This window comes from Arachis duranensis, chromosome 4 (assembly GCF_000817695.3).
Source record: "Arachis duranensis cultivar V14167 chromosome 4, aradu.V14167.gnm2.J7QH, whole genome shotgun sequence".
NCBI lineage: Eukaryota > Viridiplantae > Streptophyta > Magnoliopsida > Fabales > Fabaceae > Arachis > Arachis duranensis.
The window spans coordinates 33,562,328-33,589,653 of NC_029775.3; positions in this window are offsets into that span (position 1 = coordinate 33,562,328).

A 27,326-nucleotide genomic window follows, 5' to 3' on the forward strand; every position below is an offset into this window, starting at 1 on the left:
AATAAATAGAAGAAGAGAAGAGAGGGAGAATTCGAAAATAATTTTGAAAAAGTAGTTAATGATTTTCGAAAATTAAAGATAAGATATAATTAAAATTAAAATTTTAAAACAATTAGTTAATTAATTAAAAAGCATTTTGAAAAAGAGGTGAGATATTTTCAAAAATTAGAGAGGGAGAAGTAGTTAGGTGGTTTTGAAAAAAATAAGAAACAAACAAAAAGTTAGTTAGTTAATTGAAAAGATATTAAAATCAAATTTGAAAAGATAAGAAGATAAGAAGTTAGATAAGATATTTTGAAATCAAATTTTTAAAAAAGATAAATTTTGAAAAAGATATGATAAAAAGATAAGATAAGAAGATATGATAAAAAGATAGGATTAAAAAAAATTTAATTTTTAAAATTAAAATTAATTACTTAACTAACAAGAAACTAAAAGATATGGTTCTAGAATTTAAAGATTGAACCTTTCTTCACAAGAAAGTAACAAACTTCAAATTTTTGAATCAATCATATTAATTATTAGCATAATTTTGAAAATTTGAAATAAAATTAAGAAAAAGATTTTGAAAATAATTTTAAAATTTTTGAAATTAATAAAATGAAAAGGATTTGATTTTTGAAAAAGTTTTGAAAAGATAGGATTTTTAAAATTGAAAATTTGACTTGACTTGTAAGAAACAATTAATTTTAAAATTTTTTTAACTAAGTCAACTCAAATTTTCGAAAATTATGAGAAAATTAAGGAAAAGATATTTTTTTATTTTTGAATTTTTAATGATGAGAGAGAAAAACAACAAAAATGACTCACAACATGAAAATTATGAATCAAAACTCATGATGCATGCAAGAACACTATGAATGTCAAGATGAACACCAAGAATACTTTGAAGATCATGATGAACATCAAGAAAAAAATTTTTGATGCAAAGAAAATATGCAAGAAACCAAACTTAGAAATCTTTAATGCTTGGACTCTAACAAACGAAAAATGCATATGATAAACAACAAAAAATACAAAACAAGAAAACATCAAGATCAAACAAGATGGCTTACCAAGAACAACTTGAAGATCATGAAGAACACCATGAATGCATGAGTTTTTCGAAAAAAAATGCAAGAGATTTTTAAAACATGCAATTGACACCAAACTTAAAAATTGACTCAAGACTCAAACAAGAAACACAATATTTTTTGTTTTTATGATTTTCTGAAATTTTTTTTTGTATTTTTATTATTTTTTTCGAAAAACATATAGGAAAAAGAAAATAAGAAATTCAAAATCTTTAAGAAGAATTCCAAGAATCTTTCAATATTAGCCCAAAGCTCCAATCAAAGGGTTTGACATGGCTTAATAGCCAGTCAACTTTAGGATGGAATTACATGCATCGTGGTGATTAGTTGAAGACCAATTCCAAAGGAGTTTGAATATGGCTTTACAGCCATCTAGGATTCAACATGTTACCATGAAACTCTAGAATTCATTCTTGAAAGTTTTGAAGCCATAGAATAATTTAAAAATTTTTTTTGAAAATAATTTTTTTGGAAAAACGAAAACAAAGAAAAATTTTGAAAAATTTTTGAAAACTTTTTGAAAAGAAAATTACCTAATCTGAGCAACAAGATGAATCGCCAGTTGTCCATACTCGAACAATCCCCGGCAACGGCGCCAAAAACTTGGTGCATGGAATTGTGATCATCAACAATGGCTCCAATAATTTGGTAGCTCTCACACGTAAATTACACTTAGTCAAAACTCCCCACAACTAACCAAGTAATACCTTACATGAGTAAGGGTCGATCCCACGGAGATTGTTGGTATGAAGCAATCTATGGTCATCTTGTAGATCTCAGCCAGGCTGATTCAAATGTGATTGGATTAGATAATTAAAAGATAAATAAAATAGGATAGAAATACTTATGTAAATTAATGGTGGGAATTTCAGATAAGCGTATGGAGATGCTTGTCCCTGTTGAATCTCTGTTTTCCTACTGCTTTCGTCCAATCCTTCTTACTCCTTTTCATGACAAGCTGTATGTAGGGCATCACCGTTGTCAATGGCTACATCCCATCCTCTCAGTGAAAATGGTCTAAATGCTCTGTCACAGCACGGCTAATCATCTGTTGGTTCTCAATCAGGTTGGAAAAGAATCACGTGATTCTTTTGCGTCTGTCACTAACGCCCAGCCTTCAGGAGTTTGAAGCTCGTCACAGTCATTCAATCCCGTAATCCTACTCGGAATACCACAGACAAGGTTAGACTTTTCGGATTCCCATGAATTCCGCCATCAATTCTAGCTTATACCACGAAGATTATGATTAAGGAATCCAAGAGATATGTGCCCGGTCTAAGGTAGAACGGAAGTGGTTGTCAGTCACACGTTCATAGGTGAGAATGATGATGAGTGTTACGGATCATCACATTCATCAAGTTGAAGTGCAACGAATATCTTAGAACAGAAATAAATCAAATTGGATGGAAAATAGTAGTAATTGCATTGAAACTTGAGGTACAGCAGAGCTCCACACCCTTAATCTTTGGTGTGTAGAAACTCCACCGTTGAAAATACATAAGTGATAGGTCCAGGCATGGCCGAATGGCCAGCCCCCAAAACGTGATCAATAGTCTCCTAAGATGAATAATAAAATAAAACTGAGACCAGAGATGTAACGTGGTCAAAAGACACTGAATACAATAGTAAAATGTTCTATTTATACTAAACTAGCTACTAGGGTTTACAGAGGTAATAATTGATGCATAAATCCAATTCCGGGGCCCACTTGGTGTGTGCTTGGGCTAAGATTGATCTATCCATGAGCTGAGGCTTCTCTTGGAGTTGAACGCCAAGTTGTAACGTGTTTTAGGCGTTTAACTCTAGTTCATGACGTGTTTCTGGCATTTGACTCCAGAATGCAGCATGAAACTGGCGTTGAGCGCCAGTTTACGTCATCTAATTATGAATAAAGTATAGACTATTATATATTGCTGAAAAGCTCTGGATGTCTACTTTCCAACGCTGTTAAGAACACACCATTTGGAGTTCTGTAGCTCCTGAAAATCCATTTTGAGTGCAGGGAGGTCAGATTCCAACAGCATCAGCAGTCCTTTGTCAGCCTCCTATCAGAGTTTTGCTCACGTCCCTCAATTTCAGCCAGAAAATACCTGAAATCACAGAAAAACACACAAACTCATAGTAAAGTCCAGAAATGTGAATTTATCATAAAAAATAATGAAAACATCCCTAAAAGTAACTAGATCATACTAAAAACTTCCTAAAAACAATGCCAAAATGCGTATAAATTATCCGCTCATCAAGGCTTAAGCTCAATGTTGTTTGCTCCAATGACAGGAATAGAGATGCTTCTCCCATAAAAGTCGGGAGTTGGTGTAGTAAAGTCACCAAGCACCTTTCTTGCATTGTTGTTGTTGGGTTCGGCCATGGCTGTTTTATCTGCTTCCTTTTCGAAATTTTCTGTCAGGTCCTCTTCAGAGTGTTGTGCTTTAGCTGCTCTTAGCTTCCTCTCCAAGGTCCTTTCAGGTTCAAGATCAACTTCAACAAGAATGCCTTTATCTTTGTTCCTGCTCATATGAAAGAGAAGAAAACAAAGAAAGTATGGAATCCTCTATGTCACAGTATAGAGATTCCTTGATGTGTCAGAGGAAAAGAAGAATAGAAGGATGAGTTAGAGAGAAGAACTCGAACTTATAGAGAGGGAGGGGGTCCAAATTATTAAAGGAGGATAAGTGTTAGTGATTAAATAGAAAGAGATGGGAGAGAGAGAATTTTCGAAAATTTTTAAATAAAATAAAATTAGAGTTTAAAACAATTAGTTAATTAAAAAGAATTTTGAAAAAGTTGTTAGTGGTTTTCAAAAATTAGAGAGAGAAAAGTAGTTAGGTGGTTTTGAAAAAGATAAGAAATAGTAATTTTTTTTAAATCAAACAAAAAGTCAAGTAGTTAATTGAAAAAGATTTGAAAATCAATTTTGAAAAGATAGGAAGTTAGAAAAAGACTTTGAAATTAGAATTTAAAAATATGTGATTTGAAAAAGATATGATGGAAAAAGATATGTTTGAAAAGATATGATTGAAAAAGAAATAAAAAAGATTTGATTTTTAAAATTGATGACTTGACTAACAAGAAATTAAAAGATATGATTCTAACATTCAAATATTGAACCTTTCTTAACAAGAAAGTAACAAACTTGAAATTTTTGAATCGAAACATTAATTGTTAGAAAGGATTTTTGAAAATATTAAAAGAAAAATGAAAAAGATTTGATTTTGAAAAAGATATGATTAATATGAGAGGATATGAAAGAGATAAGATTTTGAAAAATTAGTTTTAAAACTTGAAAAATTGAAAAAGATTTGAATTGAAAATAAAATTACCTCCCTGGTATTATCCTGGCATTAAACGCCCATAATGGTATCCATTCTGGCGTTTAACGCCCAGTTGGCTACCTCCTTGGGCGTTAAACGCCCAGCTAGGTACCCTGGCTGGCGTTTAAACGCCAGAAATCCTTCCTTACTGGGTGTTTTTCTGAATGCCCAGCTTTTTCTCTGTGATTCCTCTGCTATATGTTCTGAATCTTCAATTCTCTGTATTACTGACTTGAAAAGATATATTTTTGTATTTTTTTTGAATTTTTAATGATGAGAGATAAAAATAACAAAATGAAATTAAACATGAAAAGCTAAGATCAAACAAATAATGCATGCAAGAATACTTTGAATGCCAAGATGAACACCAAGAACATTTTGAAGATCACGATGAACATCAAAAACATATTTTTGAAAATTTTTAAGAAAAGAAAGACATGCAAGACACGAAACTTAGAAAATTTCATACTAGAGACACTAACAATTTGAGAATGCATATGAAAAACAACAAAAGACACAAAACAAGAGAATTTAAAGATTAGACAAAGAAAATCATCAAGAACAACTTGAAGATCAATGAAGAACACAAGAACACACTTCCGAAAAATGCAAGAAGAATAAAGACATGCAATTGACACCAAACTTAAAAATTGACACTAGACTCAAATAAGAAACACAAAATATTAATAAGAATTCCAGGAATCATGCAATGTTAGTCTAAAGTTTCAGTCTAAAAAGATTAGACATGGCTAGCCAAGCTTTAGCAGAGCATTACATACAACAGCCTAATTGATGGGAATCTGATGATAGGGCATTTTGGCCAGTTTTACCGACCGTTTCTTTACTATTTTAGGGTAGTTTCATGCAATTTCTTAGTAAATAAGCAAGTTTTGGGTAGATATACACTTACATCTTGATTTGAGCAAACATTGTGAACTTTACATTATTTTGTGAGAATTATGCAGGAATTGAATGATAAAATGGATAATGCATGATCTCATGACTTGGAACAGAGCTTTGATGCACTTTATTTGCTTGATTTCAGGACAAAGAAAGCAAGAAGGAGCCACGTTAGCATCCATGTTAATCTAATTAACATGACCACTAACATGGAATGGGAATAAACTTGCAGTGTTAATGGAAAAAAGTGATCGCCAATAACACCTTCGAAGCTATCATAGCCCACGTTAGTTGCCACGTTAATTACATTAACGTGGTAGCTAACGTGGAGGAAAAGGGGAGCTCCAACATTAATGGTAAAAGTGAATACCACTAACGTTCCAAAAAGGGCACACTTAGCTACGTTAAGAGTCACGTTAATCCAATTAACGTGAACTCTAACGTGGGAGGAGAAAGCAATTGCCAACGTTAGTGACACTCACCTTTGTCACTAACGTTGGACTAAGCCAATATTTCCTATGTTAGTGGTCACGTTAAGACCACTAACGTGAAGGGAAACGTGGAGCAAGGAATGATAGGCCAACGTTAGTGACACTCACCTTTGTCACTAACGTTGGAGATGGCAATCACCACCACGTTAATGGTCACGTTAATGCAATTAATGTGAGGCACTAATGTGGGAAGAAGGGGCGTTTGAAGCATTAGTGACAAAGGTAAGTGTCACTAACACTCTCGAAGCTTGGGCATACCCATGTTAAGGGCCACGTTAGTTACACTAATGTGGGGAAAAGAAGTAAAGAGAAACGTTATTGGTAAAGGTGAATGCCAATAACGTTTGCGAAAGATTGAGAAGCAACGTTATTGGTAAAGGTGAATGCCAATAACGTCTGCGAAGGACTAAGAGGCAACGTTAGTGGTCACGTTAGTGCCACTAACGTTGAAGTTAACGTGGATCAATTTGGTTTGGAGCGTTAGTGAAAAAGGTGATCGTTATTAACGTTCTCAAACCCACATTTTCACTTAACGTTAACACCATTAACGTCCTAACTAACGTCCACCCATGCCTGACTCACACTTTTTCTGCAAGCAAAGCTGAGCCCACTGAAGATTGTAACTGCTTTAACTCAAGATCAAAGGCCCATATCTAAGACTTGAAGAGCTGACTAGAAGATCAAGAAGAGTAGTATATATAGGAGTGGTTTTGAACTAGAAAGGAGCTTGGCATTTTGGAGAACTACACGCTGTATATTTACTTTTCCTGCAATTTCTAGTTTATTTTAGAATGTACTCTTCTCTATCATCTTCCATTCCCAAAGCTATGAACAACTAAACCCCTTTTCATTGGGTTAGAGAGCTTTGTTGTAATTTGATGGATCAATTATAGTTTTCATTCTTCTTCTTCTTCTTTCTTTTCTCTTAATTTACTAGAAAGCTTTCGATCTTAATTCAATTGGTTAGTTGTCTTGGAAAAGAAACTCTCCATAATTGGATCTCCTCTGAGCCTTGGAAAAGGGATGAGGAGATCATGTTAGAAATACTTTCTCATGTTGGACTAAATTGGGGTTTGGACAGATATAGTGACATATAATCCTCCCAACACTTTGATTTGGAAATACATGTGGTATAATCAGTGACCATACTTCATCTCTTCCCATGAGCAATTAAATTAAGGAATTGGGCAATTGTTCAAGCTTAGAGAGATTGGGTTGCCAAGAAATTGGGATCCAATCACCTAAGATTGCCTAGGAGATCAATGAATGCATTGATTGAGGAAGAGATGAGAATGAACTTGATTCGGAGAATGCAACATCTCCTAAGCCAAATGAATCCCCCATTTCTGATCTTACCCATTCTCTTTACTTTCTGCCATTTATTTTTATGTTCATCTCCCCAAATCCCTATTTAAGATTCTGCAATTTACTTTCTGCAATTTACTTTCCCGCTATTTAATTTTCTGCAATTCTCAACTCAATTTCTGCTTACCTCAACTAGAACATTCCTCCAATTAAAGTTGCTTGACCAATCAATCCCTGTGGGATTCGACCTCACTCTATTGTGAGTTTTTCCTTGACGACAATTCAGTATACTTGCCGACGAGGCCAAAAACTTGGTACACGGAATCGTGATTCTCACACTTCTTCACAACTCTATGCAGCTGACTAGCAAGTGCACTAGGTCGTCCAAGTAATACCTTACGTGAGTAAGGGTCGATCCCACAGAGATTGTCGTCTTGAAGCAAGCTACGGTCATCTTGTAAATCTTAGTTAGGCAGATTCAAATGGTTATGGGGCTTTGATAATTAAAAGATAAATAAGACATAAAATAAGATAGAGATACTTATGTAATTCATTGGTGGGAATTTCAGATAAGCATATGGAGATGCTTTGTTCCTCCTAAATCTCTTCTTTCCAACTACCTTCATCCAGTCATGCGTACTCCCTTTCATGGCAAGCTATATGTTGGGGAATCACCGTTGTCAATGGCTACCGTCCGTCCTCTCAGTGAAAATGGTCCGGCTACGGATTACGTAGGGCTAATCATCTGTCGGTTCCCACTTGTGTTGGAATAAGATCCAATGATCCTTTTGTGCACTGTCACTGCGCTCAGCACTCGCGAGTTTGAAGCTCGTCACAGTCATCCCATCCCATCCCAGATCCTACTCAAGAATGCTGCCAATTGATTCTAGCTTATACCACGAAGACTCTGATCTCACAGAATGGAAGGCAATGTTGTCAGGAGATGCAACCATGCATTGTGGACCAGGAGGCCAAGAGATACACACTCAAGCTATTGCAAATAGAACGGAAGTGGTTGTCAGGCACGCGTTCATAAGTGAGAATGATGATGAGTGTCACGGATCATCACATGCATCAGGTTGAAGTACGAGTGAATATCTTAGAATAAGAATAAGCTTGAATTGAATAGAAGAACAATAGTACTTTGCATTAATTCATGAGGAAGATCAGAGCTCCACACCTTAATCTATGAGGTGTAGAAACTCCGCCATTGAAAATACATAAGTAATGAAGGTCCAGGCATGGTCGAATGGCTAGCCCCCAGAACGTGATCAAGAGATCAAAAGTGATACAAAGATAGTCTCAAAAATGATCTAAAGATCTCATGATATGAAAATACAATAGTAAAAGGTCCTATTTATAATGACTAGTAACCTAGGATTTACAGAGATAAGTAAATGATGCAGAAATCCACTTCCGGTGCCCACTTGGTGTGTGCTTGGGCTGAGCATTAAAGCTTTCATATGCATAGGCTTTTCTTGGAGTTAAACGCTAGCTCGGGTGCCAGTTTGGGCGTTTAACTCCAGCTTTTATGCCACTTCTGGCGTTTAACGCCAGAAAAGGGTAGAAAGTTGGCGTTAAAATGCCAGTTTGCATTATCAAAACTCGGGCAAAGTGTGAACTATTATATATTTCTGGAAAGCCCAAGATGTCTACTTTCCAACTCAATTGAGAGCGTGCCAATTGGGCTTCTATAGATCCAGAAAATCTATTTCGAGTGTAGGGAGGTCAGAATCCAACAACATCTGCAGTCTTTTTTCAGCCTCTGAATCTAATTTTTGCTCAGGTCCCTCAATTTCAGCCAGAAAATACCTGAAATCATAGAAAAACACACAAACTCATAGTAAAGTCTAGAAATGTGATTTTTGCATAAAAACTAACTAAATCATGCTAAAAACTACCTAAAATCATGCTAAAAACTACCTAAATCATTCTAAAAGCTACCTAAAAAACAATGCCAAAAAGCATATAAATTATCCGCTCATCATGCACTATCCTCCTCAACATCAATTTCAAGCTTATTAGAGGAATACTCTACAACTCTAGATTCCCATGGGGGTTCAGCATCTCCTAGATCTTCAACCACTTCTTCCTCTTCAACAATTATAGCTTCCTCCACTTGTTCAAATACAAAGCCGCATTCCTCATTGTCCACTTGAGTTTATAGTGTCTCCTTCATGCTACGCTCTTCTTTAGATTCTCCACATGTATCCATGGGAGTTTCTTGAGTGCTCAAATGTTGGGAGGCTAATCGATTTACTACTTCGGTCAAGGTAGCCGCGAATTCTAGTACTTCCCTTTTCATCTCTATTTGCCCTTGAAAGAGAACACCAAGAGTGTCATACATTGAAGATTGAGGTGGATATGAGGGCTCATTACTTGGGAGGAAAGGTTCATGAAACGAGGGTGGTTTATCATAACAAGGATGGGGCCGTTCAACACTCTCCATCTTTTCTACTTGTTGCACAACACACTTCAATTCCTTGTTCTCAAATTGAGATTCTTTAGCCATAAGAGCTTTGTGTGATTTTTGGTATGCCACTCGCTCCAATTTATGGAGGAATCGATCTATTGTTTCCTTGAGATGATCCTTTGATTCTTGTCCCGCTCAGATTGCATGATTAGGATCATATAGATCTTGGGTTGGTGGATATGGACATGGTGTGTATGGAGGTGGTGGTTCTTGGGAGTAATTGAAATGGAATTGGGGTGGCTCCCTATATGGTTCATATGGCTCATAAGGTGGTTGGTTTGGTGGATATGGGTTAGGATCATATGAGGGTGTTTGGTGGTAAGGGGCTTGTGAGTATGGTGGTTCAAAGCTATGTTGAGGAGGGGGTTCATATGTATATGGTGGTACTTGTTGGTAACTACAAGGAGTTTCACCATATCTGTCATCTTGGTACGCACCCTGGAATAGCTCTTGACCATAGTAATTTGGTGGAGGTTCGTTGTCACGAAGAGGTCCACCATAACTATTGTCTTGGTATGCATCATAGAATAGTTGTTGGTCATAGTGCAATGGAGGGGGTTGTTGCCAAAAGGGTTGATCAAATCCTTGTGGCTCCTCCCATCTTTGATTGTTCCAACCTTGATGCATGTTATCATTATAGACTCCATTCCCTACAACATAATTGTAACCAAACTCATAGCCAAAGGGGTGAGAGTTTATAGTAGAAAAGAAAACCAAAAACTAATAAAAATAGGCCACTAAGTCCTAAAACTTATAAAAACTAGGAATAGGTAAAAAGCAAATATTTACAATAACCAATAATAAGGCACATGTTTGTAATTCCCGGGCAACGGTGCCATTTTGACGAACAGATTCCTCGCGTGGTCTAGAATATCACAAATAAATTCTCGTTGCAAGTATACCTTTTAGACCGACAAGAAATCCCTTCATACAAAAGTTTGGTTGTCAGAAGTAACAAACCCCTAATAAAATTGATAACCGAAGTATTTAAACCTCGGGTCATCTCTCAAGGAATTGCAGGGAAGTATGCTTATGATTGGTTATGGAAAAGTGTGTTTTTGGGATTTTGGATTAATAAACAAGAAAAGTAAATTGCAGAAGGAATAGATTAATAATTACAAATGCTCTTGGCAAAGTATGAGAATTGGAAGTCCAATCCTAGCTATCCTTATTAATTGTAATGAGAATCGTTCATTGCTCCCACTTAGTTAACCCTCTAATTATGAAGGAGAGTCAAGTGGACCAATCAATTTGATCCCTCAAGTCCTAGTCAACACCTAAGGAAAGACTAGCTTTAGTGGAATCCAAATCAATCAGCAACTTTCAATTATCAATCAACAAATGAGTTTGATAACTCAAATGTCACCAATTACTCAACCAATGTCAAGAGGATAAAAATATAAATTAAATCCCTCCCAAGCATTTTATCAAACACTTGGAAGGCACAACAAAAAGACATAGAAAACTAGCAAGGAATATTAAATCCAAGCAACCAATTGCAACATCAATCAATAACAAATAATAGAAGCAATAAATATGAAATACCTCAAATTGCATTAAATGGAAGATCAATTCTAACATGAAGTTCATAAACCAAATTGGGGAAATAAACAAATCAACAAGAGAAACAAGTAAACCAAAGTACTAGAACAATTAAAATAGAAGAAACCTATGTTAAAGCAAGGTAGAATTCTGAAATTAAGACATGTCACGCGTACGCGTAAGTCACGCGTACGTGTCGCTCGCCTTCTGTGCTAGTCACGTGTACACGTCGCCCATGCGTACGTGTTGCCGCCAGCTTCTCAAATCTTTATTTTCTCGCGTTCCTTCCACTTTTGCATGCTTTCTTTCCATCCTCTAAGCCATTCCTGCCCTATAAAGCCTGAAAACACTTAACACACAGATCACAGCATCGAATGGTAATAAAGGATAATTAAAATTTGACACTTTAAAGGTCTAGGAAACATCTTTTCAACTATATCAAAGAATTAGGAAGGAATTGTAAACTATGCAAATTATATGAATAAGTGAGCAAAGAATTGATAAAACCCACTCAAATTAGCATAAGATAAACTATAAAATAGTGGTTTATCAGTAACACACATTAAGACTATGGAGTCCAGCCAGTCAGACATGCCGTCAAGGATCTTAGTAGACATCTCAACAATGTTTTTTTGGGAAGACATGGGCCAACCATTCCTACATTAAGAAAAAGCAAAAAAATGGATTACTACCAAACAAGTTGGTCAAGTAAGGACGCAACTCGGACAATAAAAAGTAATCAACAAGTGTAAAAAGGGAAACCCCAGGACTCACACTAAAGTCCAGGGGCACCCTTTTGAGGCAACAACAAGGCAAGAATTTAGAAAAGGGACAACAATAATCTATGCCCTAAAAACCAACCCGAACACCTCTCAAAATAAAAAATACAGGGGGAACAATCAATTTTTACTATTTCTACATACAAACGACCATCATCATCACAGACCACGCAAAGAATCATCAAGAAAGCTACAACCATTTCCTACCAATAGTTCAACAAAAAACAAAAACTTTGCACAAAGATAGGGTCATGCAACCATAAAAAGAAACAGGAACATCGACAAGCAAAAAAGCTCTGTGAAAGCAAAACTATCAGAAGGCGCACATTTTTCTCAAAAGGAGAAGCAAGGAAAAAGACTCAACGATGATCAGGCACAAAGATACAACCTTTCGCATGAAGAATTAAGCTCTCTAAAAAAAACTCAAAAATCAAAACTTTACAGTGAAATCATGCAGAAAAGACGATTAAGAAAGACTAACCTGCAGAAGAAAAGATGATAATTGCCCAGAGCCAAAAGAACGACGAAATCCACGCCAAACAATCGCTTTCAGGCAAAGAAAATGGAAGGCTTGGTGGCATGAGGACAAGTAAACGAAGCACCACAACAAGTAAAGAGTGAAGAGAAAGGAGAGGAAAAAAACGGAAAAATGATTCCTTAAATTTCAAAATGAAGTACAAAAGAGGGAAAAAAGGAAATGGCGAAAGGATATTAATAAGCTTTTAAACCCTTGCATGTTTCCAAGGAAACAAAAATGTGCGCTACAAATAAAGGAAGAAAGAAACGCTTCACATTCAAGGCAGAGGCAAACCTAACAAGGAAATCTACAAGAGATCGACTAAAGGCAAGATGCTCAAGCACAACTTCCTCAAAGGGGTCGAAGTCCAAAGACACGACCCCAAGGGTAAGATCAAGTTCGAGCAGGGGCACTATTCATACCCTGGGTCGAGCTACGCGACCCAGGCTGACTGAAGACACGAGTGACCGACCTCTTCAGGCTGGATCGCCACCAACCTCTTCCTAAAGAGTTCGGCCACCATAAAGGTCCAAGCAGGCCCGAATGAAGGAACAAAGCCCACTCTAAAGGTGGCTAGGCCCCTAAAAGATAGGACCGTTCACCTAAAAAGATAAGATAACTATCTTATCTCAAAGAAAGGCCACTCAATACTACTATAAATACACTGGAGCACCCAAGTATAACTCATACTCTGATTCTACACAAAATCCTACCTAAAGCATGTGCTAACTTAAGCATCGGAGTCTCTTGCAGGTACTACTACCCTCCGGCGACAAAGGATCAGCAGCACCGCCAAGTCCAACAAGTCGGACACAATAGCTCCAGCCACAACAGCAGATCTCATCCGAGATCGACCTTCAGTTTCAGGTTACCCTCAGAACACTAAGTATCAGATCCTCCACTCTGTCACCATCAAAATAACTCACCGAGGTAGATTGCAACCTGCATCTGAAAAACAACAACAGAATATGGTATGAGAACCGGAGGTTCTCAGTATGCTAACAGCAGTATCCAGTGATGTAAGATATATGACCCCGGGACGCCAGAGGCAATCCTAGAACTTCATATCCATCACAAGATTCATCTTAAAGCATAACTAAAATAGTAAATCATAACTTAAAACCTTAACATAATAAAAAGGGTAGTCTATCTTAGGGGATTTTCTAATCTAACAGTTTTTTGCTGCCCCACAGCCTTCACCAACCTATCCTCCATGCGATCCCATCGCCACCACCTTCTGAACCTCCTCAATCCCAGTAAAAAACACAGATAATATCAATGCAAGTAAAACACAAGTATAGGCATATATGGCAAGTAATTCAAGTAGGCAATTAGGCATGTTATACAATTAGGTAAGCAATTACAAGTCGGCAAAGCAAACAAACACATAGAAGATGCACATGATGAATGCTTGTCCTATAGGCTATGATATCACATTGTCGGTTCAACTGTCAACCTGACACATCTCCATGGAGACGTCGACCTTTAGAATCATAAGTGGGAACCCCCAAGATATGGTGCTCGGAACACCGTCCAGGATTTTGTGCTTGCACACTCTAGTGATCTAAAGGGATGCGAGCAGGATACTATTGCCACAAACCTCACATCTCAACATAAGCGGGACAAACCATCGCCCTTACACCGCCGCTACTACCTTGACAAGCGGGATCCAATCAAACTGTCCTTGCCAAGCGCATAGTGTCTCAATAATCTCAATTTTAAAAAATGTTACAGCAGTGGTTTTTCAAAAATTCATTATTTCAGTATATCAATGATTCATCATTGCAACTCCGAGTCCTCGACTTATCTCAACTACTGTCGATTCACAATTTCCTTTTTAAACTCCTTAGTTCATTAGTTTCTCAACTCATATACTATTTTTCCGTCTCACTCCACCAAACCCATCCTTAGTATACCAGAAACCTAAGCCTCCGTTCTCTAACTTTTCAAGGTAATACCAAATAATTCCACCCAAGACCTTCTCTATGTTTTAACATCCAAAAACAAGCCAAAAATTCTTAAATAGGTGTCACAAAAGTTTACAAGCTTGTTGGGAAGGTGAAACAGTTAAAAACAAGATTTCAGTTGAAAAACAGGGCATGTGCATATGCACAAGGGTGTGCGTGCGCACGCCCAAGAGGATTTTCAAAATCTGTGCATACGCATAGATGTGTGTGTACGCACAAGGCATGCAAACGCCCTCAACAGAATGCACCTTCCAATGTGTGCGTGTGCACAACTTGTAGAACTTCGTTGGTTGTGGGTGCGCACAAAGCGTGCTAGTGCTCCCATCAGTAGCCATGTCCCCGTGTGTGCATGCGCATAAGACTGTGCGTGCGCATAGAAACCAGAATTCACGAATTCTGTAGCATTCACAGAATTTAGATTTTGACACCAAACTTTGAATCATCATAAGTTCCTCTAAAAAAATCCATTTCCTACAAACTTTATATCCATTTAAAGATTTTTCAATGAACTTTAATTTAGAGCAATTTTCAACAAATTTAGAAAACTGAGGCTCAAGTTATGATCTATAAAAGTTCACCAAAAATTCATTTTTACCAAAATTTCATAAAGTTCTCAATTTCCTAATTTCACTACCAAAACTAAACCAAAACCACATTAACTCCATCCCACATCATATTTTTCCATTTATGCCACAATCCACTACTCATATCATCAATTTCTCAAACCCAATTATCCATGATTTCACACTAAACCCCTTCTCATTCAACAAACTTAACAATAATCATTTTACCACTTTCAATCATCAACATCAACCTCATTCATTCTCAATATCAATAATCAACATTGATTAACAACATTATAACAACTCTAATTTTTGTACTAATGCGAGTTTTTCTTAAAATAATATTTTAAAGCGATTAGTTTTATTTTAACGAGTCGACTTCGAACCCCAAAGTAAGATAAATAGTAATATAATTTTATTATTATGTTATTTATTTATTTTACTTGCTCTAATTATAATGGAGCCTAGATAATAATATTAATATTATTATCAAGTCCAACTTTTGCCGATATAAGAAATTATCGGTATCTCTTGATGAGCTTAGAGTTGATAAAGTTTCATCAAATGTCTTTTAATTTCTAAGTTACTAATGTCATTTATATTAGTAACTCGTATATAATTATCCTTATATATATTATTACTTGTGTAGTAATATATTCAATTTTTATAATTATTTATTTAAGATATTTATCTGAAACTTGACACGTGCCCTTTATTTTATTCTTGCTAAATCACCTTTCCTTTATTCTTGGTAAATCACCTTTCCTTTATTCAGAATCTTCCTTAGCATATAAGAAAGAAAAGAGAGAGATTTGTATCATGAAACCAAATGACATTAGGCAATGACAGTTAACCCTTTTAATGCCAAATCATACCCCACTAAAAGAAAGACACCTTCTCCTATCTCTCATCTTTCATAACCGAATGCATGCATACAGAAAAGAAAGAGAGAAACCAAAAGCACTCATTGAATAACCGTGACCCCGTTAACTTTTCTTCCTCGATTTCTTACGATCCATAACTCTAATAAAATATCTAATTCAGTAAAAGTGTTTGTATCCTCCTTCTTTATGTGTTGGCGTCACTTTTGATCGGTGAAAGTCGACGGAGACGTAGCACCCTACCCCTTGAGTTCAGCCAACTGAAATTCTAAGAGGCACATATGATTCCGGATATTTTCTTCTTCGACGGCTCTGTTAGAAAGCTTCTCCGGAGCTTTGCATATTTTGATTTCGTACGAAGATAGGATTTTGGTAAATTCTCACCGGTTAAATTGATATTGGAGAAGTGAATTGATATCGTGATTACTTGTTGATTGAATTTGATTGAATTTATATTGAATTTGATATTGTGATATATTGATATTTGTGATAAGTTTGAGGTTCGGAGGGTTTTAATGCAGTCAGGAACTGAGTTATTCTGATGAATTTGATTTTTGGTTTACGATAGGATAATTTGAAAATGTTGAAATTTATTTGGTTTGATCTATTGGAAATAAATTTTAGGGGTAAACGGGTATTTTATCAAAGCTCAGGGTTATTTATATAAATATGAAATAAAGTGAAGGTTTAAATATAATTTTATAAAATATTAAAGAATTCGTGGTTTAAAAAGTAATTAATAAAAGTTTGAAAATAGGGTTTTATAAAATAAGTTTCAAGAGTATTATAAATATTATTTTAAATATTTGTTTAAAATTACTCATTTATATTAGAGTAAATTATTATTATAAATTATTATTTATCAATATATTATTTTATAAAAATATTATTGTATGTATTATGAAAAAATAAAATAGAGAGTGGTAAACATGCAAGTTTTTTCTAAAAGCTTTAGAAAGACCAATCTAAGCTAGGGATCTTATGATCCCCTCTTCATAAAACATTTAAGAAAAGATGAAGGAAGAGTGTGAAGATAGTTTTTTATGTAAAAATTAAGGAATTAAAAGAATAACGAGAAAAGAATATATTATTTAAAGGGATATCTGCCATAGGAGAGCAGAGAACAGAAAAGAAAAGAAAGAAAGAACGACCGAAGATGATTGTCTACCTGCTGGGAACAAGCAGAGATATGGTGGTGAGTCCACCGAGATTTGCTTTCCAAAGATATATCGGCTAATTCAGGAGATTATCGCACCTGTAAGACAGAGGTTGCTTACAGAGGTTATCAATACATGCATTGGCCAGAGAGAGCCTCACCTGTAAGATAGAGGTTGCTTACAGAGGTTATGTTTGCATACATCGGCTCAAGAGAGTCGCACCTATAAGACAGAGGTTGCTTACAGAGGTTTTGACACTGAAAACCAAACTCAGACAAAGGTTGCTGAGTTACGTTGGGAGCGGGTTGAAACCAACAGATGAGCTCATTACCTGCATTAGGAATAGAAATGCATCATGATTGATTGAACATATCTTCTATGAATTCTATTTTCTGTGATTGTGTATGTGTTGTATCTATTTTCTCTTTATGTTCTTTAGTTATTGTGTTTGATGCGTGAGTTGATTGTTGCTGCTGACTGGGTATAGTATTAAAACGAACTTAATTAACCACCCCGACCCTACTAAGAACTCCCCATTTCTTACCCCTGCTCTTCTCCCTTCAGATGAAAACAGGAACTCTAGTTAAGATTACCCCTATATATATACGAGGACCCAGCAAAATATACGAAGGTGATAGAGAACTCGTCATTTGGCTGCAATGATCGATTAGTGACAGTAAGAGTTGGTAGCGTATTTTGGGGGGGCACCTACAGTGTAGCTTAGATATTTTGGTTTAGTGATGACAGGTCATCTTAGCCCAGTTTAACTAGTCTTTTTCTTTTGTTTTCAATAGATTTTATGCACTTTCTTGAGCCATAAGTAAGCCAATTGGGTAGAATTTCATGTTTCCTTTGATTCAATCAACCGTGGATGAATTAATGCAATTTCATGAGATTTTGTGCTATAATTGTCATATATTATGAAAGAATAACAAACTCATGATCTTGAGCATAGCTTTGATGTGTTTGGTTGATTGATGATAGGTGAAAAGAGCTTTGAAGAAGGTTGAAGAAAGAAGAAAGGGAAAGGAGCAAGAGAGAACAAAAAGCTTGAGCAAAAGCTTGCCTCAAGCTTTTGCTCAAACTTTTGAAAGAGTTGAAAACACACCCAGGGGAGAAAAAGCTTGCGCCAACGTTTGCCTCAAGCTTTTTGGCAAACGTTGGCGCCACACATACACACCCTGGAGAAAAAAAAGCTTGCGCCAACGTTTGCCTCAAGCTTTTTGGCAAACGTTAGCGCCACACAACGCACACAAGGGGATCCACGTTTGGCTTAAAGTTTTACCTCAAACTTTAGCTCAAACGTGGGTGACAGAAGGGGGCTTTAGCTGATATGAAAAGCTTGAGCCAAAGTTTGCCTCAAACTTTGACTCAAGCTTTAAACTTTTACTCAAGCTTTTGTGATTTATGTCCCGGTTCAAAATGGGTTTCTCTCCAACTCCAAGTGCAATCAACAGAGGCCTTTTTCAACCCAATTCAATCAAGAGCAAAGGCCCAATTCAAGGCTTGAAGATCATTTGAAGAGAGTGTATGAATAGCTTAGGATTTAAGTTTTTCGGGGAGCTTTCTTTTAGAATTTTTAATACACTTGTAGTAGAGAGCTCACTTTACATTTTTGAGTTGTTGTTCTCGGGGAAGGAGAATTGAATTCTCTTCCTCTTAGTTTTCTTGTTTTCAACTTCATCTACACTTGTCTTGAATCTTGGGTTGAAGAATTGAGGAAATTCTGTCTCAATCTCATCTTGAGATCTCTCTGTTTTCATTTACTGCAACTTTTGGAAATTGAATTTCTGATTTACTCTTCTACTGTCTGATCTTTAAATCTGCCTGATCTTTGAATTTCTTGCAATTGCTCTCTGAATTTGGATCTAAGAAGGCATTGAGATCTAGACTTGGTTATCTAGTCTCTCGGGTCCTGAGATCTATTGGTTTCCATTTTAATTTCCTTGTTTAATTACTACACCAAGCTCGTTTTCCTTTTAATTTGAGATTCGGTTCAACTAACTCAGTCATCTACTCTTCTGTTGGTTCAATTTTACTTTTCCTTGTTTAATTTTTGCAATCCCACATCCCTAACCCATTTACAATTCAAGTCATTTACATTTCTTGCACTCTAAGATTCTGCAATTTACATTTCTTGCATTATAAGTTTCTTCCATTTAATTTCTCGTTCTTTAAGATTCAGCACTTTAATTTCAGTTCTCTTTAATTTCCTGCAAATTCACCCTTCCCCTTTAATTTTACTGCAATTTAGTTTCTGCAAATTACAAACCACTCAACCAATACTTGATTCACTTGACTAAATCAACCACTAAACTAAAATTTCTCAATCCTTCAATCCCTGTGGGATCGACCTCACTCATGTGAGTTATTATTACTTGATGCGACCCAGTACACTTGTCGGTTGGATTTGTGTGTTGGAAATTCGTTTTCCGCAAAAACACCATCAAGTTTTTGGTGCTGTTGCCGGGGATTGAAATAGATTGACAATGATTAAGTGAGGAGATAGTTTAGATCAAGCATTTTTCTTTATTTTTGACTAACCCACTAACTGTTTGAATTTTCGCTTAAGCTAACTAAAACTTCATTCTAGCAATATATTGAAGTGTCACTGGGTGTGTTTCTTTTGTGTTGTTTGTATGTCAGGTACAGGGAGAGTTACTCCTATTTTATCTGAAGCTGACCAGAGAATTCTAAGGAGATTAAGAAGAGCTGAGAGAGGGAAAGGCATTGTTGGAGAGGAAGAATCTGAGGAAGAATATCACGAGATGGAAGAAGATCCATCTAATCCCAATCATCCAGGAGGAGGAGTTAACAATAATCCACAACAGAGGAGAGTACTGGCCTCCTATACTTTTGCAAATGCTAGACATTGTGGGAGCAGCATACTCACCCCCAATGTCAATGCGAACAACTTTGAGTTGAAGTCACAACTTATTACACTCGTCCAGAATAATTGTTCCTATGGAGGAAGTCCATTGGAAGATCCAAACCAGCACCTATCCACCTTCTTGAGAATTTGCGACACTGTCAAATCCAATGGTGTGAATCCTGAAACTTACAAACTTCTGATGTTCCCATTCTCTCTAAGGGATAAGGCTGCTCAATGGCTAGAAACATTCCCGAAGGGAAGCATCAACACTTGGGATGATTTGGTGAGTAAGTTTCTTGCCAAGTTTTATCCCCCTCAAAGGATCATCAGGTTGAAGACTGAAGTGCAGACATTCACGCAAATGGAGGCTGAAAATCTGTATGAAGCATGGGAGAGATATAAGGCTCTGCTGAGGAAATATCCACCAGAAATGTTCACTGAGTGGGACAAGCTACAGAACTTCTATGAAGGGCTCACTCTAAAGGCTCAAGAGGCACTTGATCACTCAGCTGGAGGATCATTGCAATTGATGAAAACTGCAGAAGAAGCTCAAAATCTCATTGACATGGTGGCTAACAATCAGTATTTCTTTGCTCATCAAAGGCAACGCCAACCATCACAAAGAAGAGGAGTAATGGAACTGGAAGGAGTGGACTCAATCTTAGCTAAAAACAAAATGATGCAGCAACAGATTCAACAACAATTTGAGCAAATGGCCAAAAGAATTGATGGCCTGCAAGTAGCATCAGTGAGTGCCACAAGCCAACTAACCAATCCTTGGGGGCAGAATGAGGAGAACCAAGAGGAACAACAACAAGAGCAAGTGCAGTATATGCACAACCAAGGTTCAAATGAGGTGTATGGTGATACCTACAATCCATCTTGGAAGAACCACCCAAACCTCAGATGGGGGGATAACCATAACCAAAACCAACAACCATGGCAGAGGAACTCAAACCCAAACACCTTAAGAAACAACCAAAACCACAACCAACAGCAGACTAGCCAAAACCCTTACAGAAAACCCCAAAATAACTTCCCCAACTCCAACCATTTTCCATCCAATAACCAACTCACTAACCAAAACACTCACCATCAACCATCAACACCCCATAATCAAGCAACTTCACATGACTCTCAGAGGATCACCAACCTGGAAATGTTAATAGAGAAGATGATGAAAAACCAAGAATTGACAGCACGAAACCAGGAAGCATCCATAAAGGGCTTGGAAAGGCAAATTGGTCAGCTCTCCAAGCAATTCACCAATGAAAGACCATCAAGTTCCCTGCCGAGTGACACAATCCCAAATCCTAAGGAAGAATGCAAGGCGATACAATTAAGGAGTGGGAGAACATTGATGAGCAACAATGACACTACAAAGAAGCAAATGGAGAGTAGCAAAAGGCCAATAGAAGATGAAAAGCCAACAAAGGCAGATGAAGCTGAGGATCAAGTTGTGACGCCAAACAAGGACATTGAGAAACTCAAAGAGAAGAACAACCAGTCACACAGTTCAAAAGAAGTGATTCAGGGACAGCAGCAAGTGGGAAAGAGCATCACACCTCCACTGCCATATCCCCAGAGGTTCAGCAAAGAGACTAAGGACCAACATTTTCATAAGTTCCTTGAGACTTTCAAGAAGCTGGAGATCAACATTCCTTTGGCTGAAGCACTTGAGCAAATGCCTCTGTATGCCAAATTTCTGAAGGAGCTTATCAACAAGAAAAGAAGTTGGGATGAGAAAGAGACTATACTGCTTACTGAGGAGTGCAGGGCTTTGATTCAAAAAGGGCTTCCTCCTAAGCTTGAAGACCCCGGGAGCTTCTTGCTGCCTTGCACCATTGGGGAATTAACCATCACTAAGGCAATGTGTGATCTAGGAGCAAGTATTAATTTAATACCCTTCTCTTTGGTGAAAAAACTGTGTATAGAGGAAGTTAAACTGGTACAGATGTCTCTAGAGCTGGTAGATAAGTCAATGGTATACCTCAAGGGTGTGATTGAAAACCTTCTAGTCAAGGTGGACAAATTCATATACCCTGCAGATTTTGTGGTTCTAGATTCAGATGAGGATGAAAGTGACTCCATCATACTTGGGAGACCTTTCTTGGCCACTGCTAGGGCTATCATAGACGTAGAGCAAGGAGGATTAACTCTCAAAATGCATGATAAGAGTGTCACTCTGAGAGTATTACCAGAGGCACAGTTCAGTGATGAGAAGAAAGACTATATGGAACTCGACAAGGAAGAATCACAGTTGAAGGAAGAAGGCAACAAGGAGGTTCACAGCAACATCCCAAGGCAAAAGATTGTGCAGAATGATGCAGAAATTCAAGAGGACATTGGAGTGTTAGCCACTAATAAGAGAGATCTCCAAAGTAAACCTATGGCCAAAGGAGAAAGAATAACAAAAGAAAGGAAGAAACACAGAAACAAAACAAAAAGGGGTTGGAAGAACAGAAAGATTCTAACAGAAGGGCTTTCCAAAGGTGATAAAGTGCAATTGATCTATCAACAACAAGGAGCAAGCCAACAGACTGATGACTATTACACTGTCAGCAATATACTCTCGTTAGAGCATGCTGAAATTGAACACCAGAGAACAAAGAGGAGGATCACAGTCAGGGGAGACAAGTTGAGGCACTATAGTCATCAACCACCCTAAGGGGATCAATGTCAAGCTAATGACAATAAAGAAGCGCTTGTTGGGAGGCAACCCAACCTGAGGTAGTTTTTTTTTCATAGCTTTTTCAATAAAAATGTTGAATAATTAAGTATGTATTGCAAGGAGCTAAGTTTGGTGTTGCACACCAAAACAATTTAAGAGAGAATGAAGGATTCTAAGTTTGGTGTTCCACCAAAATCTCATTTAAAAGCATACTCTCACCTCCTGCATAATGCTAGCTCCAAGCAATCAGACAAATTATTCAACCATTTAATTGCTTTTTAGTTTTGGTTCCATAACCTTTAGCAAGGCCAAAAGAATTCATAAGTGGACAACCTGTTGCATTAGAGACAGTGGCAAGGAATTAAGTTTGGTGTCCCCACACCGAATTAAATCCAAAAGCCACACACTCAATCCATGCATACTAACTAGTCGCCTAAGGGCTTGAGAAGCAAGCAACTTTTGAGAATTATGCAGGAAACTAACCACCAATTGAAGACATTATGCATCATAACTCAAAAGAGGCACAACAGAAGGAAGGACAAAGGAACTGCAAACCAATAGGTTGCATCTATACTTAACTCTTGCTATTGAGAAATGATTAGACTTATGCCTTGCTAAAGTGTTCATCTAATGCAAGTAGAATCACTCTTTGCAATAAGTAAGCTAGTCTAAGTGTGTGCTTGAGTATTTACTTTCACTTAACTAAAAAGCATGTTTTGTCCCCTGCATCTTTAATTCAATAAAAGAAATGTTTGGAATGTGAAGTGAGATAGTTCTTTGTTAGATAGAAGTACAATAAAAGTAAGTGGTGGTATGTATGTGTGATTGTATGATAGCGCACTTTCAGTGAATAAGAGAACTAGGCTGTCTCCTTTTAAGTAGAAAGTAGCTCACTGTGTATGGATCTCAATCAAATAAAAGTCTTTGGTTAAAAAGAAAAACAAAAAGAGAAAAGAAAGAGCCAAAACTGGCAACAGAACAAAAGAAAAAAAAGAAACAAAGCTAGACACCAATAGCTTAAACCTTAGAATATATGCCTGTGGTGTCTTTGTACTAGGATCTGCTTGGATTATTAAGTTCTTTGGAGTACATCAACACTTGGTGACTTGGGTTAACTAACCCGGGATCATCAACTGAAAGTCCATTATCAAGAGCAACCTAACTACAAGGCATTTAGTAACCCAAAGAGGTGATGGGCATCAATGTTCTAAGAAGGAATGTGAGCCAAGTGTCTATAGTGAATAATGTGTCAAGCATAAAGAAAGAAAAGAACTTGTTACACATGACACTGAACTAGAGCTTTTGAAGAAAAATAATAGTCAAGGACAAAGGAATAATGAGAGGTCATAGCAGTGTGTTGCTTGATGCTTGAGGGAGACTTTCTAGGCCTAAAAGTGAATAAGAAGTGAGTATTTACATATCTACATGAAAACCCCATGAGCTACCAATAATACTCTGCTAGCATGAACACCCTCTTCCATTTCATTCTTTCTTCTCAATAATTATTTCTTGCTTGGGGACAAGCAAGTTTTAAGTTTGGTGTTGGGATGACAGGTCATCTTAGCCCAGTTTAACTAGTCTTTTTCTTTTGTTTTCAATAGATTTTATGCACTTTCTTGAGCCATAAGTAAGCCAATTGGGTAGAATTTCATGTTTCCTTTGATTCAATCAACCATGGATAGTGGATGAATTAATGCAATTTCATGAGATTTTGTGCTATAATTGTCATATATTATGAAAGAATAACAAACTCATGATCTTGAGCATAACTTTGATGTGTTTGGTTGATTGATGATAGGTGAAAAGAGCTTTGAAGAAGGTTGAAGAAAGAAGAAAGGGCAAGGAGCAAGAGAGAACAAAAAGCTTGAGCAAAAGCTTGCCTCAAGCTTTTGCTCAAACTTTTGGAAGAGTTGAAAACACACCCAGGGGAGAAAAAGCTTGCGCCAACGTTTGCCTCAAGCTTTTTGGCAAACGTTGGCGCCACTCACCAACACCCTGGAGGCAAAAAGCTTGCGCCAACATTTGCCTCAAGCTTTTTGGCAAACGTTGGCACCACACATACACACGCTGGAGAAAAAAAAGCTTGCGCCAACGTTTGCCTCAAGCTTTTTGGCAAACGTTGGCGCCACACAACGCACACAAGGGGATCCACGTTTGGCTCAAACGTGGGTGACAGAAGGGGGCTTTAGCTGATATGAAAAGCTTGAGCCAAAGTTTGCCTCAAACTTTGACTCAAGCTTTTGTGATTCATAGCCTGGTTCAGAATGGGTTTCTCTCCAGCTCCAAGTGCAATCAACAGAGGCCTTTTTCAACCCAATTCAATCAAGAGCAAAGGCCCAATTCAAGGCTTGAAGATCATTTGAAAAGAGTGTATAAATAGCTTAGGATTTAAGTTTTTCGGGGAGCTTTCTTTTAGAATTTTTAATACACTTGTAGTAGAGAGCTCACTGTACATTTTTGAGTTGTTGTTCTCGGGGAAGGAGAATTGAATTCTCTTCCTCTTAGTTTTCTTGTTTTCAATTTCATCTACACTTGTCTTGAATCTTGGGTTGAAGAATTGAGGAAATTCTGTCTCAATCTCATCTTGAGATCTCTCTGTTTTCATTTACTGCAACTTCTGGAAATTGAATTTCTGATTTACTCTTCTACTGCCTGATCTTTGAATTTCTTGCAATTGCTCTCTGAATTTGGATCTAGGAAGGCATTGAGATCTAGACTTGGTTATCTAGTCTCTTGGGTCTTGAGATCTATTGGTTTCCATTTTAATTTCCTTGTTTAATTACTACACCAAGCTCGTTTTCCTTTTAATTTGAGATTCGGTTCAACTAACTCAGTCATCTACTCTTCTGTTGGTTCAATTTTACTTTTCCTTGTTTAATTTCTACAATCCCACATCCCTAACCCATTTACAATTCAAGTCATTTACATTTCTTGCACTCTAAGATTCTGCAATTTACATTTCTTGCATTCTAAGTTTCTGCCATTTAATTTCTCGTTCTTTAAGATTCAGCACTTTAATTTCAGTTCTCTTTAATTTCCTGCAAATTCACCCTTCCCCTTTAATTTTACTGCAATTTAGTTTCTGCAAATTACAAACCACTCAACCAATACTTGATTCGCTTGACTAAATCAACCACTAAACTAAAATTGCTCAATCCTTCAATCCCTGTGGGATCGACCTCACTCATGTGAGTTATTATTACTTGATGCGACCCGGTACACTTGCCGATTGGATTTGTGTGTTGGAAATTCGTTTTCCGCAAAAACACCATCATTTAGTCTCTCACTTTTGGATAGATCCACTTAGAGATTAGGAGCTGTAAATAATGATTAGGCTAGTTTCGGGTGCCAGCTTAGGGGCTATCTATATGGACTAGGGCCCAGAGTGTTAACTATGTATATAGTAGCAAAATATGAAGAATTGTATGCTAACTCATGTGATATGTGGTAGTACCTTTATATGTATGTATGATATATGCTATATGTTATGTTGATATGTGATGTTGGCCTTGTGTTTATTTAATTAGCTGCCCTCGCATATCCTGTTATAAAATAAAAGTTTTTCTCCAAAAATTCGATTCGCGTGCTAATACGATTACATACTTAATAATAAATATTTAGTTATCTATTAGGTGAACAAGTTGGTAACTCTTGGTTTACAGTATGATCATGACGTGCTGGGAATTGGGTCGTTGCAAACATCAACAATATTTCTCATCCAAATTCATTACACATCATTGATGAGCGGATAATTTGTACGCTTTTTGGCATTGTTTTTAGTATGTTTTTAGTATGATCTAGTTAGTTTTTAGTATATTTTTATTAGTTTTTAGTTAAAATTCACTTTTTTGGACTTTACTATGAGTTTGTGTGTTTTTCTGTGATTTCAGGTATTTTCTGGCTGAAATTGAGGGACTTGAGCAAAAATCTGATTCAGAGACTAAAAAGGACTGCAGATGCTGTTGGATTCTGACCTCCCTGCACTTGAAGTGGATTTTCTGGAGCTACAAAAGCCGAACTGGAGCTACAGAAGCCGAACTGAAGTAGACATCCTGGGCTTTCCAGCACTATATGATAGTCCATACTTTGCCTAAGATTTGATGGCCCAAACCGGCGTTCAAAGTCAGCATCAGAATTCCCAGCGTTAAACGCCAGAACTGGCACAAGGATGGGAGTTAAACGCCCAAACTAGCATAAAAGCTGGCGTTTAACTCCAAGAAGAGTCTCTACATGAAAAATGCTTCAATGCTCAGCCCAAACACACACCAAGTGGGCCTGAAAGTGGATTTTTATGTCATTTACTCGTCTCTGTAAACCCTAGGTTACTAGTTCTCTATATATATGACCTTTTACTATTGTATTTTCATCTTTGGATCATTTTAGATCTTTTGATCACGTTTGGGGGCTGGCCTCTCGGCCATGCCTAGACCTTGTTCTTATGTATTTTCAACGGTGGAGTTTCTACACACCATAGATTAAGGTGTGGAGCTCTGCTGTACCTCGAGTATTAATGCAATTACTATTGTTCTTCTATTCAATTCTGCTTGTTCTTGTTCTAAGATATCACTTGTTCTTCAACTTAATGAATGTGATGATCCGTAACACTCATCATCATTCTCACCTATGAACGCGTGCCTGACAACCACCTCCGTTCTACCTTAGATTGGGTGGATATCTCTTGGATTCTTTAACCGGAATCTTCGTGGTATAAGCTAGAACTGATGGCGGCATTCAAGGGAATCTGGAAGGTCTAAACCTTGTCTGTGGTATTTTGAGTAGGATTCAATGATTGAATGACTGTGATGAGCTTCAAACTCCTGAAGG